The sequence below is a fragment of the Leopardus geoffroyi genome, chromosome B2 (genome assembly GCF_018350155.1).
Source record: "Leopardus geoffroyi isolate Oge1 chromosome B2, O.geoffroyi_Oge1_pat1.0, whole genome shotgun sequence".
Classification (NCBI taxonomy): Eukaryota; Metazoa; Chordata; class Mammalia; order Carnivora; family Felidae; genus Leopardus; species Leopardus geoffroyi.
Window position 1 is genome coordinate 67218072 of NC_059332.1, and position 22858 is coordinate 67240929.

Consider the following 22858-nt stretch of genomic DNA (forward strand, 5'->3'; position numbering starts at 1 on the left):
TTATAAGCTTTAAGGGAACACATTATAACATTATGACCAGGGCAACAAATTGTTAAATAGGACAGACTTTTCTTTGAAAGCTACTTTCCCGTGACATGGCAAAAATTTCTAAGTTCAACATGTCTTATTTTTTCAAGATCTTATTTTTTAAGAGCAAAATTATATTAACAGAGGACAGAACCAGTTGGTAACTTATATTTAATTATATGAGTTAACAAATGGCATGAGGGAAAAGACTTATAACTGTGAGGCTTCTTAATTTGACTTTTCATAAAACCTGTAGAACATTTACAAAAGACTTATCAGGTATAGAATCACATTTCAAGGTATCAATATCAATTCTGTGTTCATCAAGCACTAGAAACTTCTAACTAAATCATGGATTAAAGAGGAATCATAATGGCAATTATAAAACGATGTGTTGAATGGTGGGCATTCTACAAGATTGAGGGGACATGGAGGAAATGTTCAGGCTCAGGAAAGAACAACTGTGAATTATAAGTTAAATAATCAGGTAAAACATGAATAGAAGAGATATCATAAGGGCATATATGATGCTTTAATAAAGAACACTGGCAATAACTTCTGTAGGAGTTCAGAAAAAGAAGTAATCTCTTTATTTTTAAGTAATCATAAATTGGGATTTCCTGGTTCATAGAATGTGCATTAATTAAAAGGATTTTGATACATATTACTAAAATCTTACCTAAAAAGTAGTACATCAGCAATGAATAAGCAGGCCCATTTCTTGCACCCACACAAGCACTGGGTATTACAAATTTATAAAATCTTTTAAATTCGATAGGTAAAAATAATATAATAGTCTCTTATTTATGTAGGTTTTTCCTGCTATCCCAAAGTAGAGCATTCCTATGAAACTTTTTTTTTCCCTTTTTTTGGGGGGGAGGCAGAGGGAGAGGAAGAGAGAATCTTAAGTAGGCTTGACTCTTAGTGTGGAGCCCTACACAGGGCTTAATCCTGACCCTGGGATCATGACCTGAGTCAAAATCAAGAGTCAGATGCTCTACCAAATGAGCCACACAGGGACCCTTCCTGTGAAGCTTTTTATAAGCAGAAATGGTACAAAGTGAAAAAGCAATTGCCATTATTTTATATAGAAAAAAATTTGAGCATTTGCAGACCACCAGAATAACCTCTTAGGCTTTTCTGGTACCTTAGAACACATCTCGCAAATGGATGCCAAAATAAATCACGATAAAACACAGATGCTCACAGATGCTCACAGACATGGTTCAAAGTTATGGCAGCCGGATGCGGAGATGCTGAGTATAGTTCCCGGGGAAGGATCTTGGCTGCACCACTGCCGCTGTTTGGGGTGCGTGCTGCCTCTATAACAGAAATGCTGAATGCTTTTTCACTTTTCACCTTTTTCGTAAAAGCAAAAATCCTCTTCAAATTCTATTACTTAAAATAAGTACTAATGTAGGTCTTTTATAAAAGCAAAGTGGTGTAATACAAACTTCTGAAAAGTGAGGGACGCCTATATTTGTTTACTTAATTGTGTGACCATTTTGAAATATGTTTTGGGGCCACTGGTAATTATTTTAGAAATTTGGAATGCCCTTTAAAATTGTCTTCCTTTGAACTTGCCCTGCATATTTATTTCATCCTAGTATTTGGAGTGGAAAGTGTTGATACTGAGGAAAGGGAGCCCACTGTATGGGTTTTCCAGGGTGATGGTCCCCCAGGAATGGTCTTGCATCTGTATTTCCCTGAGAATTGTCTTGGAAGCCTGGCATTGTGACCAAATGCCAGGTTTGTTTAAAAAGGTGGTAGAGCTTTGCCAGGTTGTAGAATTTAGCTTGGTGGTAAGTGGTAAGGAATATCTAACTCATAACAATCCCCATTTAATTGCAGGCCCTCAGTCACAGTGAATTTCTCTGAGAACCACCATATATCAACTATATTTGTTCACAGTTAACTGGCCCGGATTTTAACACTTTACATAAATTGGGCCAATCAGAGGCCCTTCTCTGGGAATCTTAAATTGAGATTATGAGACCCTACTCTCCGTCTAAACCCGTCTCTCAGGAGAGGGGATAAAGAACTATTTTATTTTTTGCCATGGGGATCAGGGATCAAAGAGAAGTAAAAAAAGGAAAAGAAAAGTAAGAACAAATTGTTTTCTGTAAGTGATTCCAGTTTGTTCTTGAGGCCTGGTTACATTTGCCTTTGGATTCAGTGAGAAACATTCATAATATATATGTATGCATTTGTTTTAACTTTCACCTGTTGTATTGGTTCTATTATTTGTAATCGATATAATCCTAACTGATGTGGTGGGCCAGAGTGAACAAAGATACGTTTCTTGGAATTACAGTGAATAACCCAGTCTGGCTGCAACAGGGGGTACATAATAGGAGATGGTGGAGAGCTCTGCATTCTAAGGAACTGGTCCTGGGCTGCCTTTGCTCAGTGTATTTCAGAGAGGAGTACTGGAGCACATTAAAGGACTAATCATACTCACCCACTGAAAGAGTGTTTAGAATTGAATTAGTAGCAGGCTTAGTTTTACCACTGGCCAAAAGCAGAAGATGGTCAGTATGAAGAAAGCTGACAGGTTAAAGGGAATGGGTAGAGCAACAGAAGTGTCTTGGTCTTTTCAGGAAGACGTAGAAGAAGAATAGCTGTAGAAAGATACAGATGTGACCCATGTTTAATGACGGCTGCAAAAGACACTCAATTATTTAAAAAGAAAAGCTTTATTCTCAGTCTCTCAGATCCTGATGCATGTGGATAGAGAACTAAACCCTAAAGCTTGCCATTCCAGGTTAGTTTGACTCTACTATTGATTATTGGCTGCTGTCGTTTAAATTTTTAAAATATTCTCTTGCCGGGGCACCTGGGTGGCTCAGTCGGTTAAGCGTCCAACTTCGGCTCAGGTCATGATCTCAGAGCCTGGAGCCTGCTTTTGATTCTATGTCTCCCTCTCTCTCTGACCCTCCCCTGTTCATGCTTTGTCTCTGTCTCAAAAATAAATAAATATTTAAAAAATTTAAAATAGTCTCTTGCCTAAGCTCTTATTTCACTTAATATCTACACTTTTTGGCATGCTGGCTGGATGGTACATTTGACTAATCCAGCATATTCTCCAGTGACCTTTGAAAATTTTTTCCTACTTTTTTTCAAAAGGATGTTAAATAAGTTCCACACATTTTTTAAATTAATAAGATGGTTCTAATAAAGACAAAAAAACCAATCTAATAAAATATGGTGATTTGATATCATATAAGTTTAAATTAAACATAAAATACATCAGTCCAAGAACCCCCAAAAGATACGGGGTTTGCACAGAAATGAGAACCACAGCTTTGGACTAATCATGAGCCTTTCCTGGATTTCTTCTGTTAACCTGGCACAGAGTGTGCACACAGGTCCAGGAGGAGCTGACCACTTTGGAATAATGGAGAATATTGGAATAATGGAGAAAAACGGAGAGAAGGATTTGGAGTTTTAGATAGCTTTGTTCTGAATTTTGATGACAGTTTGATTATTACAATTCAAAGTAAAAGTTCGTGAAGTGTTCAAAGATTTGAATAATAAAATAATTTTTACTGAGTCTTTAGGTTTAACGTTTATTTATTTTTGGGACAGAGAGAGACAGAGCATGAACGGGGGAGGGGCAGAGAGAGAGGGAGACACAGAATCGGAAACAGGCTCCAGGCTCCGAGCCATCAGCCCAGAGCCAGACGCGGGGCTCGAACTCACCGACTGCGAGATCGTGACCTGGCTGAAGTCGGACGCTTAACCGACTGCGCCACCCAGGCGCCCCGAGTCTTTAGGTTTAAATATTTGAGATCTGAAAGGCAAAACTATGCCTAAACTTGCATATATTATCACTAAGGGCTGATCTGTTTGTTTTTTTTTTTTCCCTTGTTCACAAAAATGGGTCAGCCATTTATTTGAACAGACATGTAAAGGAAAAAGACATCGCACAATCTTTGTTGTACCCTATTCTAGACACACAAACATACACCAATACTGTAAAAAATAACATATTAAAGTTTCCCACCTAAAATTGAACAACACTCTTTTTTTAAATGTATACACTTTTTTTTACAGATAATATGCTAATTTTTTAACTTGGCAAATGTGCAGAGACACATTCAATGTGATAGAAAAAGGCAAAATTATAGATCAGGAGCAAAGAAACGAATGACAGTGAACCCATACGATGTTTATGTCCCATGCCTTGTTCTAGGTGATTGGCATATATTCAATCTTCACAGTAGCCCTATGAGTATATACTGCTATCAGGCCTATTTAAAATTTTTTTTTTTTTTTTAACGTTTATTTATTTTTGAGACAGAGAGAGACAGAGCATGAACGGGGGAGGGTCAGAGAGAGGGAGACACAGAATCTGAAACAGGCTCCAGGCTCTGAGCTGTCAGCACAGAGCCCGACTCGGGGCTCGAGTTCACGGACCGTGAAATCATGACCTGAGCCAAAGCCGGCCACTTAACCCACTGAGCCACCCAGGCGCCCCGATCAGGCCTATTTTATAGATGGGGATGATGTATGGAGAAACACTAACTTGCCAAAGGTCACATAGTCTGGATTTGAAGGCTAAGGGCTGATCTTTTATTTAATAAACAACTCTGTCAAGAGATCAACTTTTCTACTCATTATTTTCTTCTAAGAGAAAGAGAGGGGAAAGGAGTGGAAAAACATGTTATTCAGCTGGACACAAATGAGGCCATCTTTCAGCTTCTCAACAACGCTATAAATTGTGTTTTATCACCCTACTTTTATAAAAGGGGACCATGTGGCTTAATTCTTTAGAAATTTGATTAAGCTCATGCAACCAGAATCAAATCTGGTAGAATTAAGATTGAAATCCATATCTATATCATTGAGTGATTGATTCATCTGAAAAAATAAGTTTTTACTATGTGCCAGGCATTGTGTTGGATATTATAGACCCAAGGGTGAACAAGGCCAGAGACTGTCCCTGCCTCCGAGGAATTAGCAATCTGGTTGGGGAGATTAGCACTAATCAAAGACCACACAAAGCATATATACTGAAATTGTAATAAGTGCTCTGAAGGAGAATTAGAGGATTTTACAAGAGTTTGTACTGGGGACTTCAGTCTCATCAATGGAGGACAGTAAAAGCTTTCATAAGGAAGGGATGATGGAGTTGGCTCTGACAGTGAGAAGGCCAGTGAAGTCTAGTTCAGGCAGGTATATTAACTTGCACAGGGAAAGCTCCTGTGCCAGGGGAGGCTGGGAGTTTGAGGTTAGCAGAGCAGAGCCTTATAGGGTTTTGGTCATTTGATTAGAATTTTGGTCTTTATCCCAAGAGCACTTAGAAGCTATTGAAAGTTTCAAGGTTGACCTTTGTTTTGAAAACACTACTCTTTCTGCTTGTAAAACACTCAGTTGGTTAATCACTTTTTCTATTTGCTTTTCAACTGGTGGTTGTATGCATACTTGGAAAACAAAGTTAGCTTATGTTCCTATCCCTCTCACTGTTTCCAATTTTCAGCTTTAAGTTTGTAAGAAATAAAGAAAATGAATTATAAAATTTCACCTCAACCTTTGAAACGAGATTCCGTATTCATATCTTGGAAGAGAAGACAAAAAATTAATAACCCAGTGTTAATTAAGATCTGTCTTATAGATGAATCTCTTTTGGGCATTTCCTGTCTGCCTCCGTGCAGTCATCAAACATTTGGACCTATTTTTTATACAATAAACATTACTAATTTCCTTTGGTCCCAGTGGGAATTATGTGTTTACTGGGGAAGAGGAAAAAGATACCTGAGTGGTTAGGGACAAAATTTGTGAAATATATAGTTGAAGGGATAAAATATTAATTTATAAATATTCATTTAATTTTGAAAAAAATAAATGGGAGCTTTCTGTTTAAAAATGTTGAAAATTTATGATTGAGTTTTAATTTATTAGATAATATTTGATATTGACATTAACAGTGAACATATTTTTCAAGAAAATAAAATTTCTCTTCACCTTTAGAAGAGAATTCTGTGATACTGAAGTGTTGTAGCAACCAGTTAACCTTAAGTTCCAAATGGAGACCAGAATATTAACTTTCAAGTTACACAATTCCTAGAAAAGAGTGACAAGGCCATAGCTAAGAAAACACCCATTCCAAATATATGATAAGTAGAACGATACTGTAAATATCATTAGTAGCTAGCTTGAGCATTACTTTTATTGTAGAGTTTTATGATCAATTTCCTATTGTCCGTGAGTACCAATTATATGTTAAAGCATGATATGGACAGAACATTTACTACTTAGTGACAGTTACAATTAATATTTTGTAGAAGTGCAGTATGAAAAATGAATGACTTAATGCAGACAAGTGGGTGGTTTTGGGAAATGATCAGAAAAAGTGCTTGCAACACCATATTAACAGTATGAGATTAGCTACTGTTAAAATATGAAAAATCAAAAATTGCTTTCCTGGGGCTAGCTAAGTAAAAGGAAACTGCCTGAGCCAGATCTGAATTAAAATCTTTGTTTCTAGACTCAGTCTGAAAACTTCCTTTTTCTTGTATTGCTGAAGTGTTTCATGTAAGAATAAGCTATATCAGATGTTAAAATATCTGCTGTTCTTTCTTTAAAAAGTCGAAGTCAAAATAATCTATTCCCCCTCCCACTCAGGAATAAATGTATTCAGTTCACACCGTTACTCAGGTTTGGGTTCATAGGTAGGTAAAAGAGAATATATCTAAGATTACTTTAAAAGCCATGTTCAAATTTAGATGTTTCATTAATTTTTGTTTGAGCTTTAAATGCAAAAAAAAATCTGCCATTCAAACATATTTCACTTCTAACATAAATAACATTCAAGGATTTAACAATATTTATACTCTGTAAATGTAGAAATATTAGTCCCTTGAAAGATCTCTTCATTTATAAAATATTTCTGTTACCGGTATCAGACATGGGGACTCTACAACAATTGGGAACATAGGAAATTAGTTACTCATGTAGAAATTCCCCCTCATAAATTTTGGCTGCTTTCACTGAAGTCTATCATCTGAAATACCATCAATTTTCACCTCTCCTTCATTCCCATGCTGTCTTGTAAAAACAAAGGGAAAAAGAAAACATAATCTAAAAATTAAATGACTCTTCCACAAATTCACACTCAAAATTAAAACAAGAACATTTTGAGCCCACATAATACACCCCTCCCCCAAAAAACTCAAGAAAATTGGAAATGATTCTTGTTATACATAAAAACACAAACCCAATTTCCTGTGTGTTTGCTGGAACATAACGGGTCTTTAAGAGAGTGAAAATAAATACTTTATAGCCCTACAATCCGTAGAGCAGCATCACTGGTGGCTTTGGTCTGGTTGTGATCAAGTAGTAAGTTTTTATTAATGTATGTAGGACTCTCCCACCTCCTGCTGGAATGCTTCATCACCCCACTCCCCCAACTTTGCTCAGTGGATGATTACAACACTGTGTGACACTTCTGGTGAAGGCTTTGGGGTCTCCGTTTGTGATTGAAAACAGAATTTTGAGAGAGTTTATACCATGTTCTTAGAGACAAATAGTTCAGTACAAATACTGAAATATTATTGAGGAAAAAGTCCTAATCTTTAGAAACAAGTTACAAAAGATCTAATTATTCATTTCCTTCCTCTATCACTTTAAAACAGTTGTTTTACTTCACTAATAATATTGTTGTTACAATGTTAATTTTAAAATTTAATATTTGGCTTTCAACAAGATCAAATAATATGTGGGAGTTCAGCAGAAGAGCAGAGAGAAATTCATCAACAAAGCAATTGTACCTTTAGAGCAGGTTACCAGTGACACATACAGTCACCATGTATAATGTATGTTCCATGGGGATGCTTTTACCCACTCTATTTTATTTGTCCTATTTAATTTGCTTTATGTTAATAGATTTAAAAACGGAAAAACAGCTATTTGTGTTATCCTACAAGTACTATTTGATAATTCTTTAAAGCTGAGACCTGTATCTTTAAATTTATTTTCACTGGCATACTCCGTGCCGTTCAAATTATTGGTTAGGCATCTGTTTCCTTAATAACACACAATTGGATAAGAGAGAAGATTGTCTTTGTAGATAATGTTATGTCTCTTGGTGCTGGGGGACTGTACTTTAATTGAAAAATGCGCTTATCTAGAATTAAAAAAATATATACAATGAAGCCCTACATTTACTAACTCTTTGCAGTACTATTTAATCTCTTTGGGCTCTAAATTTTTCACCTATAAAACAGAAATGGTAATAAGCAACATCATAAAGCTGTTGATAAAATTATGAGACTTCTAAAGTATAATGACTGTTTTATGATTTATTATTATAGCTATTAGTTTCACTTTTGACAATCTAATATTGTATTTCATTTTATTAACTTGACTAAGACATATTATGTAATAAAACAAATAAACTCCCTATGCTATATATAATTCAAATTTATGAAGAAAGAGTTATGATAAAGTACTTAAGTTGAAAGACATATTCTTCATAACCAAACTGCATGTTATCATTTCGAGAATAGTGAAAACACATGCTGGCAACAGAACATTAAAATATGTCTGGTATTGTCTCGTTCGGAAATAGAGGTAATTTTTTATAGTTCTGAAAACATCAAAGAATGGATGGAGTTAGGAGCAATATAATATATTCATTTCTATAGTAGGTTGTTATAGACCAGTAAAAGTGAATCTATACAATGAGGCCATTACATGGACGCTAAAAAAAAAAAAAAAAAATTAAAACTAATTTGATACCAAGGTCTTTTCTCTCTTATCTTGATATTTTAGCAAGGATACCTCAGCAATAAATTATCTAATGCAAGTACACTGTTGATTCTCTTTTCTTTGCTAATATAATATTATGTTATTGTTATGATTGTTGAATTACTATTGAGATAATAGATACCTGGATAGATAATATATTACACACATAACTTGATCTATAATGTGTGTCGAAAAATGAAAAATATTCAAAATCATGTATTTCTCAATCATGTATTTTGCCTATTCGCCAAAGGAAATAATATTTTTAAAAATACAGCTAGATTTTCAGTTTCTGTTTTTCATCCTTTCCTTTGACTCTTTAGGACTAACCCTGAACAAAACTGTGGCATGGATTTCTTTTGTCTTCCTCCTCATTTCTTTTCCTGTGCATGATACTGTTTATCCACAGGCACCAGGGCATGTCCTTGGAATTGTTTTTCAATTAGTGGTGATGGATTTACATTGATCCATCCACACCGTTGGCCCAGTGTCTTTTGTGGTCATCACCTGCACTCTTTTGGACTCCAGGCCAACATTAGTAGTTCTGCTTTTGCCTTGGAACTGAGTGAAATGGACTATCTCATTGAGAGACTTCACGCAGCCAGTCCCAGGTAAAAAACAAAAATAAAACAAAAGGGCTGCCTTTCTCCCAACCATTCTTCCTAACCCTTTTAACAAACCATTGATGAGACACATTAGGAATTCCAGGGAAGTTGTCTGCATTTATCTTCTCGTTGTTTCTACTGGCAGGATTAGGAGGCCAAATCTTAAGAAAAGAATCTCCAAATGATACATATTTTGAAAGATAAGCCTAGGAATTACAAACTCCATACAAGTGAGTAAGAATATTTTCAATACTGTCTAGGTAACTGTGTAGTGCAGCTGTACATTGTCGTACTACAGATAGTGGTGTCTTCCACATTATGCTAGAGCCACCCCCCCACTTCATGTTGGCTTGTGTCTTTTACCTTTTAAAAAATAGCATTTTCATTCAGTTGTTTCACCTTTACATTTCCAGAGAACCTAGTCATTGGAGAGCTCTTATATTTCTGAATTCCTTGCTTAAATAATATTTAGGCAGCTGAAAGCTTCAATTAACAGACTTCATGTTAACTTCAGGTTAAGAATTCCTAAAACAATAAAAGCATTCTCCAATAATCTACTTCTTATCTCTGATAGAAGATATTGATTTTCTTTTCTGAAAACATAGGATTGTCGTAATGTGTTAGTTTTTGTAGTTTCCTAATAGACACATGTAGCTCATTCTTCATCCCAGAGGATGAAGTCTCTTGATTCCATGATTAAGGAATATATTTTCCCATTTTCTCCCAAGTACATTTTACAATGTGTATGTTTACTACTGTTTGTAGAAAAGAAAGGCTTAATTTTTCTCTTTTAATCTGTAAAATAAAGAAGAAATAGGTAATACTCAAATTAAAACACGGTGTGCGGTTGCAGGATAATAATATAGAAATACCATATTAGTCCAATCCACAGTTTTCCCACCATAATTCTTAATTTCTTATGAAATTCGTAACATGCTGAGTGACATAGATGCATTTGATCTTTTAATTTTACTTTATTAATTTTTACTGGTTACATTATAACAATATTAACAACAATCAAAACAGAGTAAGTTTTTCCCAGACCTTTAATTCTAATGATTAAAATGGATTTCACCTTTTACATTTTAGTTACCATATTTGCTAAAATCGTAGTTGACAAGTAAAATTATTTAAATTACCTATGACAGAAAAATAAGAGAATCCCTTTGGTGGCTAACTTTTAAAAAATTTTTGGAACAATCTCAAGCTTACAGAAATTTGAAAGTATAATACAAAAGCTTTGTGTTGTTGTTTGATATCATTTGAGAAATAATATTCTACCACCCTCCAAGATCTTTAGGGTGTATTTACTACAAATGAGGATTTTCCCCAACACAATCACAATATAATCATTGATCAGGAAACTAATATTGATATTTTACTACCATTTATTCCTCAGGCTTCACTCAATTTCCCAGTTATCTTAATGTTCTTTATAGCAAAAAGATGCAGTTTATAAATACTGATATATTTAGTATATATTTAGTTGTGTCTCATAATCTCCTTTACTTTGAAACACTTTCTCAGTCTTTCCTTGTATTTTATGATTTTGTTACATCTGAATTTTGGGGTACTTTGGAGAAGTCCTCAACTAGGACTTAGCATATATTTCTTACTGCTTACATTCAGGTTATGTTTATTTGGCAGGAATATGACAGAAGTTAGGCTGTGTTCTTTTAACTGCCTCCTATTATGTGGCATAAATTTTAAATTTTTCTTATTGCTGATAATATTTTCTTTTATCGCTGATCTGATGTGGTATCTGCTAGGCTTCTGCAGTGTAGAGTTATTTCCATTTTGCTTTGAAATATATAAATATTTTATGTGAAGGTAGTTTGAAATGATATAAATTCCTATTCCTCATAAAAATTTCAATTTACTTATATTCATGTGAATTCATAACTCCTGGTTTGCTCAGTGAGTGATAACTTATTACTATAAATATTTATTTTGATGTTCAAATTTTCTCCAACTTAGTCAATGGCTTCTGTAAACTTTAAGCTTACTTCTGGGTCCTTTTAAAAAAAGTCCCCTTTGAATCAGGAATAGTCAATGGGGAAAAGATAATCTTTTCAGTAAATGGTATTTAGAAAACTGGATATTCACATGCAAAAGAATGGAATTGGACTCCTATCTTCCACTCACAAAGATTAACTCAAAATAGATTAAAGACTTAAATATAAGAACTGAAGCCCTAAAACTTCTAGGAGACAACACAGGGAAAAAGCTCCTTGACACTGGTCTTGGCAGTGATGTTTTGTATGCAACACCAAAAGCTCAAGCAACAGAAACGAAAATAAGTAAATGGGACTACATCTGAAAAGCTTCTACTCAGCTGAAGAATAATTATAAACAAAATGAAAAAGCACCCTACTTAACGGAAGACAATATGTACAAACAGTACATTAGATAAGGTATCGATAGGTAAAATATATAATGCCCTTATACAACTCAATAGCAGAAAACCAAATCATCTGATTTTAAAAAATAAGTCATGGGGCGTCTGGATGGCTCAGTCAGTAAAGCGTCCGACTCCAGCTCAGGTCATGATCTTGCGGTCTGTGAGTTCGAGCCCCGCATTTGGCTCTGTGCTGACAGCTCAGAGCCTGGAGCCTGTTTCGGATTCTGTGTCTCCCTCTCTCTCTGACCCTCCCCCACTCATGCTCTGTCTCTCTCTGTCTCAAAAATAAATAAACGTTAAAAAAAAATTTTTTTTTAAATAAAATAAAAAAAATGGGTCGAGGACCAGAATGTACATTTTCCCAAAGAAGATATACAGATGGCCGACAGGTAAATGAAAAGGTGCTCAACGTTACTTACTAATCATCAGGGAAATACAAATGGAAACCATAATGAGATATCAGCTCATATGTGTTAGGATGGCTATTAGCAAAAAGACAAGAAATAAGAAATGTTGGGGAGCATAAGGAGAAAAGAGAACACTTGTGTGTTATTGCTGCCAATATAAATTGGTGAAGACACTATGGAAAACAGTATGGAGGTTCCTCAAAAAATTAAAAATAGAATTACCAGAGACGCCTGGTGGCTCTGTCAGTTAAGTGTCTGACTTCAGCTCAGGTCATGATTTCATGGCTCATGGGTTCAAGCTGGAATCAGGCTCTGTGCTGACAGCTCAGAGCCTGGAGCCTGCTTCCGATTCTGTTCCTCCCTCTCTCTCTGTCCCTCACCCGCTCACGTTTTGTCTCTTTCTCCTTAAAAAATAAATAAACATTAAAAAAAAAAATAGATCTACCATATGATGTAGCAATCCCACTTCTGGGTATATATTTGAAGGAAATGAAATAATTATCTCAAAGACATATCTGCAACCCCATATTTATTACACAACATTATTCACAACAGTCAAGATATAGAAACTAAATCTTTATTGGTGAGTGAATGGATAAAGAAAATGTGATAAAGAAAAAGTGAGGAAAAAAAAGACATATAATGGAATGTTATTTAGGCATAAAAAAAAAGACCGCAATCCTGATATTTGTGACAAATGCATGGACCTTGAGGGTATTATGCTAAATGAAATAAGTCAGACAGAGAAAGACAAATACTGTATGATCTCACTTATATGTGGGATCTAATAAAAAGCCAAAATCATAGTAATAAAGAGTAGAATGTCATTTACTATAGAGGGGTGGGGAAAATGGGGTCATGCTGGTTAAAGGGTAAAGTTCCAGTTATTAGATGAATAAGTCTTAGAGATATACAGCAAGTTGACTGTACTTAATGATATTGTACTATATACTTGAAAATTGATAAGAAAATACATCTTAAATGTTCTCACCCCCCACACAAACAAAATTATAATTATGTGAAGTGATGACTGTGTTAACTAACCTTATCGTGGTAATCATTTTACAACATATATGTGTATTAAATCATCATATTGCACATCTTAAACCTATACAATGTTCTATGTTAATTCTATCTCAGTAAAGCTAGAAAAAATTTAAAATTTCTCTTCATGTTTTGAGCATTTTGTTACTTTCTAGCACCACAGAATGTTCCTTCTTATGTTTTCTGACACAGCAACATGCTTCCATTTTGTATCATCCCTGCTTTAGCCATGAAGTGGACTATTTCTCTTGTACTTCTTTTGTTGAAGAATGACAATTAGAATTGGAGATCTGAGGGGTGGATTTGCCCATTGTTATTGGGTGTTGCTGCTTACAGGCTGTTTTGGTGGAAAAAGCTATATTAATTTTGACACCTACCTATATGTATGTCGAAGTGCGTGAGCTCATACTGCTACATGCAATTTCATTGCACAGGGTTCATCCTAGTTTTCTTGCTTTTTGCATTGTTAACTCTCTTCTCCCACAGTGAGAAATCTGACTTAATTATCTTTAATATAGTTACTTGTTTGTTCAGTTCCTTGCATGTAACCAATTTCCCTTTGCCAGTGCTGCCTCTCCCCTGCACAGATGGCCCTACTCCCCCTGATCTTGGCTCTAACACTGCATACTTGGCAACAATTCCCAATATGGGCACTTTCCTTACCCCACTTGGGCCCACCCTGGGCTGCCTTCCAACACAGGCACTTTCCTTACTGTCCTCAGGCTTTCATGCCCACCTTTGGAGCACAGCAGCTCCTCTGGCTTGCTTGATGCATCCTAATGGTTTGTGGTCTGATTTGCCCGGGAAAGAAAGGGAACAGAGCCCGACGCAAGGCTGGAACTCATGAACTGCGAGATCATGACCTGGGCTGAAGTCGGATGCTTAACCACCTGAGCCACCCAAGCGCCCCAAGTTTTTATTAATTTATTTTGAGAGAGAGAGAGAGAGAGAGCATGCATGAGCAGAAGAGGGGCAGAGAAAAAGGGAAAGAGAATTCCAAGCAGGCTGTGTGCTGACAGCATAGAGACTGACGCAGGGCCTGATCCCATGAACTGTGACATCATGACCTGAGCCAAAACCAAGAGTTGGATATTTAACCGACTGAGACTGAGACACCCAGGCACACCACCACCCCCACCCCACCCCCTCCATTTTTGTATTTTAAAGATTTAAGTTGATAAGAAAAGAGCTTATCATTTGACATTCTGTGATACCTTTTGGAATGCCATGTTTATCTTGATCTCTGTCACTACTATTGCACAACTGAGTCACGTCTTCCTCTTATCTCCCTTGAAACACTTTTCCGTCTTGATTTCTAAGGCAACACCAAATCCTGATAATTTTTCTTTTTCCTAATCTTCTGTATTTATTTCCTTTCTTGTGCTCATCCATTAGATAATGACATTCTTTAGAGTCCTGTCTTCTGTCCTTTTATTCATGAGAGAGCTCCTCCGTAGGATTTAGCAATGACGTACATACTCTTCACTTGAAAATCTGACAGCTGGGCCCGACTTAACACATCTTAGTCTAGAGCCAAGATGAGACTCCTACTTCAGTAGCCTAGCCCCACACTAACATGCATCACCCCTGAACACTAAGTGTGCCTTTGGAAAATAAGTTGCAATTTTATTTGTGGTACAATGACATAACCCAAATTCTCATAAGCATACTTGGGGGTCTCAAGTCCAGGCATAAGGTCAGTGTACCACCAAGTTTCAGCAAGGACTTACATGGACATTGGGTCTCAAAGTTGGTGATTTGTAGCCCCTGAGATGAGATGGCTGTTACCATAATTTACCTCTCTCTTTTCAAAATGGGGAGAGTGCGTAGTAATCAAAATTGTATTGTATAAAATGTGGAGCTCAGATTGGGAAAGGCAAAGATGGATCCAGGGTACAGAATAGATGGCAGGCAGAAGTGTCCAAGGGATGCTAAACAGGATAACACTGGCATCCTGCAAGACAAGGCTTCAGGACTGGGCATGTGTGAGTGCTAGGGGTCAGAAAAGGTGACTGTTTTACCCAGGCGAGCAGTCTGATGTCAGAAAGAACTTTGTCATCATGACCTTTTCTCTGTTTCTCTTTATTAATTGGTGAAGTTCTCACTGTTTTTTTCTACAAAGAAAGAAAACAAAATTCTTCCCAAAGCCACTCTTAGGAGTATTTGTTCAGAGGATAAAACTGAGATGAAAATAAGGGTTCCCAGCACTATATCAAATTGATGTGTTAATCTCAACACAAATAAGAACAGAAAATTTCTGTCTTACATAGTCCTTGTCACTTTTTTTTTGGTTAATCAATTTTGGATTGTCCATTTACCTCAGAGGAATAGCATGTGATCTATTTCTTCTTTATTTGTTTGCTTGTTTTAATAAAAGATAATTTTAAAACTACTTAGCAATTGCAGGAAGTTACTCTTTTTTTCACAGTTTGGTAATTTACTTGTAACTTTACAGCAGTGGCATTAATGAGACTAAACAACATACTTTAAAAGAAGTTGGATCAACCAAAGTAGGAATTTGCAAATCATTTTGGCCGTGTCCTCATCCTATCTCTTTTTGGACATAATCTGATTGATAGAGGAGTAGGAGCAGGGAGGCTGGATGTGGAAGAAATAGCAAAAAGAATAACAAAAAAGGCTGAGCTCATCCCCAGGCTGGGCTGCATCTTAGCACTGATCACATTTATCAGAGTTCCCAAGTGTGGTGGTGACAAATCCTTTTTCCTGGCTTCTTGCCTTACACAGGATTAATAAATAATGAGCTCAATATTTTAGGAAAGGATTATTTCATTATCATATCTTTCTAAAACATTTACTTTGGTTACTAGCCATTATTGATTTGTATTTGAAGCACAGTACTATGATAGATATCAGTATCTATTTTTATAAATCTCGGATTAAAGACAACATGACACAGCACACATACATGTCTGTATACATAAATACATTGCTACACAAGTGAATGATAATCATTTTTCTAACACCAGCTTATAATTTTGTTCTTTAAAATATTTATTTTGATTTCATGGCTAGATTTGAAAAAGATACCTTGAAGAATGTCAGTTGCAGAGAGTGTTTTTGGAAGTTAAGTCTTCTGATTTCTCACATCCAATAGTAGAAAGCATCATTTAAGGGGTAGGGTGGGGAGGAATGGGCAGAAGTAGATGAAGTGGAAAGTTGGTTTAGGCACACCTGCTGAGCTTGTCCCGGAAGAGGAGATTGCAGATAGGAACGTTGGTTTGATCGTCATCTTGTCAAATCAGCTCTTCTCAGAGAGCAACTGCCACTGTTTAAAAATGAGTTATCTCCTTACTGATTTGTTATCTGGGATAAAATAATCACAACTCTCTTCCTAATAAGCAGACAAGTTTTATATATTTTTTTGATGTCAAAGGAACAGAAGTAGCCAGAAGCATAGATGAATGCAATTATGTAATATCTAGTAAATACCACTGTGCATCATAAACATTAAGTTCATGATAACTTTCATCCAAAAGTGGGATTAATTTGATCTAAACCAGATGAATGAAGGAAGCAGCTACTGTGTAAATAGTTCACTTGTTACTTTTCCAGATAGAAAACAAACTAGCTATAAATCTTTTGGGGCCCTTTAAAAAGCCCAAAACTTTCATAGTTTTGTCAGGGTAACATTAGTTTTTGGAATCTTTAGAATGTAATATTTTCCAAAGATAAACTCTGAAGGGTTAGATGAGCGAATAGGCACACAAAATATTTTAAGTGATACAGCAGCAGATTTCTTCCCTATACTTTTTCAGTTTTAGGCTGGGACTGGTTTTTCTAGGTAATGCTATTAAGTTGTTATATTCAAACAGGCATAAAGAAGGTACGTTTTGTTCTGTAGACTCAGTGTACCGTGACACGTCCACAATGGAAGAAGAAAAGTCTTTGTGGTATTTGCTTCAGACCACCATTTTGTGGCTACAAATCCATTAACTACTTCAGAAAAAAAAACAAGCAGTGACATTTTCCATGAAAAATGCCATTATGTAAGCATGTGTCAATATGTAAATGATTAGAGTGTTCTAACCAGATCCTTTAGCCTGCCTTTAAGCCCCTTGCCCTGCTATCCCTTTATACTTGGGATGCTTAAGACTAGTGAAGAGGAAGAGAGAAAGAAAGAAAGGAGCAGAGCATCTCTTTTAATAAAGTTTGAATCCCTTTCCCTCCAAAACAAAATCCTTTTTGCAATATTTTTCCAGCAACTCAGTTTTCATCATCCTCTCATATTCTTTGCACGAAACGTCTCCTTTAGTTCCAGTGCCTCTGATGAATTTTCAACTTTCTTACATTCTCTTCCTGTCCTTCTTTGGATTCTGAAGAGCTGAGACCCTTTTGGTAAGTAATAGTTGGCATTAGTTCTGTTTTTATCCCAAGACTTCATCCTCACATGCCTTGAGGATAGAAGCAGCCAGGGGAATACAGCACTGTTTATTGAACACGAGAATAAGATTTTATATTGAGATCGGGTCCTGTTTTATTCATTTGTATACTCCCCTCTTTGATGGATGAAACAGCTAGCACAGTGCATGGCACACAGTAAAAGGCACTCAATAAATAATTGCTGGAAAATGAAGTCAAATATACTTGAGTTCTAGCTCTGGTCCTCAGGCTGAGTCACAGGGAAGTTTCATTTTCTCTACTATAACACACGAGTAACGCAGGCCTTATGTAGCTGTTACTTTAACTAAATGAGATAAACTAGTTAAGAAGTGCATTGTAGAGTTCTGAAAACATAGTAAGTCCTCAATAAATATTAGTTCCTCTCTCTTTTGACTAGTCATTTAACTTTCCTGAACTATCCTCTCCTCATCTGTACAAGAGGATAATACTATCCTGATGGGTTTTTCCCCCCCAGAGGATTAAATGAGTTTAGGTTTATGCCACACCTTTTATAATACTAAAACAAAACAAAACAAAACAAAACAAACAAAAAAAAACTGATGTGAGTTATTGTTAAGGTATTGAAAATCTTTACCAAACAGATGTTAAAACACTGATGGGCTAAGGAATTTAAGAACAAGGTGACTGTTGAGAAATTCTTGTGCCACTTTTCAGAGCTTTAGTTTCCTCATTTGTGAGATGGCCATAGAAAGAGAGCTGACATTGCAGGACTGTTGTGATGTTTAAATGAGATAGTGTGCAGAACATTCTCTGAACGGAGCCTGAAGTGTCCTAAGTACTCAGTGTGTCAAGATTGCGTTAAGTAGATTCATCTTTTTTGTGTGTGTTTCCTTTAACCTGAGACTCTGTCTTGACAGCTTTAAATTACTAGTCAACTTCTTTTTATGCTCCTTTATGGAAGACATAGCCCACCATCTTTTGATTTGAACAGAAAGGGTGGGAGGTGAAAAAATAAATGTGGAAGCAAGTAGGGATCCTTCACTTAATTAAATTGATATTTTATACAAAGGCTGAGGTTTTCATTTAATTTTTAAAATTATTGTTGGTCCTTTTTAATTATTGATGATCATAATAAAATTGAAGATCATTCTGCTGGAAAAATTATTATGTCTTGGTCAATGACCTCTTAATTGAAATGAACAGAAATACACATTAAATTGTGTGAGCTAGAAAGGGACTTTTGTGGATGGATAATAGGCGTTCACAGAATCCAACATCAGCTAGACTGGGACGGGACCCAGGAGTAGGTCACATTGTCGGTCTTTATTTTTACTTTTCTTTGTGTACCAGCTTCTCTCCTGCTGCTCTGCAGACATGTTTTACTGCCTGGCTTGGAGTTGATCCTCCCTGCCTGGACCATGACACGAGGTCTTGAAGGAAAATGGCTGCCTAGAGACCACCACTAAGGTGTGGGCAGATTTCAACTCACCCAGAAGGGCTCTCCTAGAGTAGCTTTCTTGCATGAAATAAGTATATACTATAATGTCAAAACAGGAAATCTTTCAATGTCATACATTTTTTAAAAACCTAGATGAGTAATAATAGTACTGTGTGCAATCAGCTACATTTATTGTTACAAAATGAAAAGGGCTCATTTATTTAAATGGAAATGTATGAGATTCAATGTGTTTTTGATAATTCTATTTTGAACAAAATGCTCAGTACTGTTTAATATGCATTTTTAAGGCCAAGTAAAATATAAAAATTATTTGAATTTTATCAGTGGGCCAGAAAATGATGAGTGGCAAAATTCCTATGGATTTATAAACCCTCTGTATTTCAAGTTGATCATTTGGTCCTTCAAGTAGAATTTGTGCACATAGGGTAGCTATAATAACTCACTCATGTAAATTACTGTTTGGCCATATCTTCAGTCTGCCCCCAAATTGTTTTTGGAGGCATCTTAATCTCTTCTGGCTTAATGGAAGTTGGCAGACAAGGCAGCGGGGAGCTATTGTGGATTTTCTGTTGAGTTGGGGCCAGAGTTCCATCCAGAATTAAGTTCATTGACAACATTCCCCTCACCACTCACTCTTTCCCAGACTTTATTTGAAGATTTTAAAGGTTCTGTTGGATGCAAAGAGCATGGATTTGGGAAATTAGTAGGGAAGTCAAGATCTGGGAGACTGAGTGAGAAGAAGACTAAGGAAAAGATCTTTAAAGTTTAGGAGTTTAGATAAGTTTTTATTAGGCAGATAATGTCTTAACATTTATGATCACATCATAACCCAGAAATATGTATATGCACATACTTTTTAAGAGATATGTATGTGTGCTATCTATAATAAAGTACAGGGCATTTTACCTTTGTTTTTGTTTTGTTTTGGTTTGTTTTGTTTTTTTTTTAGCAGCACTTATAGTTTGCAAATAAATAACAAAATACAATGTTTCTGGCTAAAATTATAAATATGGACCTAGCAATGTTTATTAGGATATGCAGTTATTTAGTAAGCATAGCACTAAGCAAATTACCAGACAGATCCTCTACAGTGATTTATTTTGCATATTGACTTAATTGATGGTTGATGTCAAGAAGTACAAAGAATTGATAATGATGGTAGTATCAGCCACCAGGGTCTAGTTCATGAAGAATATTTCACCAGGCATTTTAAGAGGCAGTCACTTAGAAATACCCAGGCAGCCTTGGAAGAATCTTGCATTCAGTAATTAGATCTGACATTTCTCTTTAAGATAGACCTTATTTTCAAAGAACAAGAGATTTCATAGCTTACCCCAGGCCGCTGTTATCTTTGATACTAAGCATATGACCTTTCAGAACTTTATAGGTTTGGTTTCTTCAATAAAGTATTTGATTCTTCCTGGACAAAAGCCAAGTCTCTGTAGGTCTCCATCTTTTCATTTACAATATGAGCTTGTAAAAAGAGAAGACCTATAATCTCAAAAGGTTTGTTACCAGATTTAGGAGCATCTAAAAAGCTGTGAATATTAACTAAGCCTGTCTGCAAAGACCTGTGGAAGGAGGCAATAACTTTTGATTTTAAAAGTCAATAATTCTATATGCCTGGGATCTCACTGAGGATAACTGAGAGTATAGGAGAGTTTACTGCAAGGAATGTGGTTGGAGGTTGCAAAACAAGAAAACCAAACAGGGGTCTCAAACTTAAATGAGCTTTCCTTACATGTATTTTCCTACATTTTCCTACATGTATTTACTTTTTTTATGGCCTTTAAGAGTTAGTTCTAAGAATAAGCCAAACTGTGGGTCTTACTTTTCATTCTTGCTTCAGGCCTCTTGGACATTGGGTTTGTGCCTGAACTTCAGTTATATTTAGCAAAGGCAATATAGGGATTTTCCTAGAAAGCTTCTGTGAAGGAAAAATGTTATAATTTCAGCTCTTCCAGCACATATAAATTTTTTTCCACAACCTATAATTGCTCTAGCCATACCTATGTATCTGGCACATAGTAAGTTCTTTAAAAAGTGTTTATTGATTAAATTCATGCTGTTTAGAGAGAAGTATCTCAGTATTTGAATAGAAAAAATTTCAGAAGGACTGAAGCCTGGGTATGATTTTATTCTGATGACTACTGCCTTAGTGAATAATTGGGTTGCTTAATTTATTTATAGTACACAAGACAATTTTCTCCCCAGTTAACTCTATTTTGAAGAAAGGCTGACTTCTCTTTGCTTTAGCTTTATTCCCTGTCCCTGCCTTTTTGTTTCCTTTGTCTCTCTTCCTCATAGTCTTCCCTTTTCCCTGGTGTCTTGTTTTCCTTCCATTCTTCCTCTTCTTCCTTCCTGTTCTTTTCATCTTCTTCCCTTAATGTCTTCTATTTTTTTTACACAGTCACAAGATGAAGCAGGTATTTTTTATGATAAAATAATTTCTTCTAACATTCACTAAATAAGTTTTACTTTTGGCAAATATAATACATCTATGATATTTCCTAAATCTTAAAAAAAGTCTGTTTTCTATTTTTAATCATTTTCTCTCTGAATCATTCAGTTTTCCAAAGATATAACAATTTTCTTAGTATAGAAATAATCAATATAAATTTGATGGGGAAATACTCTATGATTTCATATACTTAAAATTACTATTTAGAAAGAGATCAAAGAGAGACTCCTAAACACCAGCAAAGAATTGATTTTAGAGAAGAATAAGCCTAAACTACAAAGTTTCCGAGCTCCTTTATAAATAGAACGATAGCAAATACTTTCCTTGGCACTAGTTCACTACTTTTCTAATAAATCAATTCTAAGTGAGGAAATCCATTGTTGGTTGGAAGGAAAGATTAGCATTTCACTTTCTGTAGTCCTTTTCAATAAGAAGGTAGCTGGAAACACAAACAAATTAATAGATGGGAGCCTGAGGCAAGAAATGACAGTTCCTCCAAGATGAGAAAAGAAATATGAAGTATGTCCTTAGGTATACCTAAGACTTCTGACAGCAGTGTCAGGCTTCCACAGCCCACCATGTTCCCTGGAGATCAATAGCCAGCTGGATCCCAATTGATCTGAGAAGAAGGGAGCAAGAGAGTCCAATTCCAGGGAAGAACACCAAGAAGATAATGCCTTGTCATTGTGTTCATCTGTTAGAAAGTTGGTTGCCCCACATATTATTACCCATAAGACATTTTAGGTGTCCTAGATGCAATTAACCACACGACAGATGAGAATCCAACTGTAGCAAATTCTATAGAAGGGCATAGCATAACTTTTTTCTGCCTACCACCTGCGGAAGCTAGATGGGAAATATCATTTGCTCTCTTAGCAGAAATCCACTTTAATTGAATACTCTGTCTTCATCAAGCACTCTTCCTTTGGCTTCTGTGACACCTCATTCTCTTCATTTGTCTCTCACTGTTATTTGTGTGTTATAAATAAATTCATTATTTAGCTTATACTAATTTTCATTTTATATGGATCAGTGAATCCTTCATTTATCAAGATAAATTCTTCTCCATCTGATAGTTGATGGACTTTGTTTATATTAAATTAACTCAAAGATACTAGTGCTGGGTGGTATGGCTCACCTGATTCAACATGATGCTGTATTGGGTCAGGGCTGATGAAAATTTAGCTGTTTCAATGTTTCTATGAAATAAAAATTGGAGTTTTTTTGAAATCTGAAATCTTGCTTGATATACTGCTTACTGCTTTTGGAAGAGGAAAAGAATTTGAAGGGAAAACATTAAGGCTAAAAACATATTTTTTTTTTATGCTGAAGCAATCCTAA

General features: G+C 35.7%; 1 long non-coding RNA gene across 1 annotated transcript in view; it reads left to right on the forward strand.

Moving 5' to 3' along the window:
• LOC123608620 overlaps positions 1-22858 on the forward strand; it is a 288013-nt gene that overhangs the window by 172062 nt on the left and 93093 nt on the right. The window lies entirely within an intron of this gene.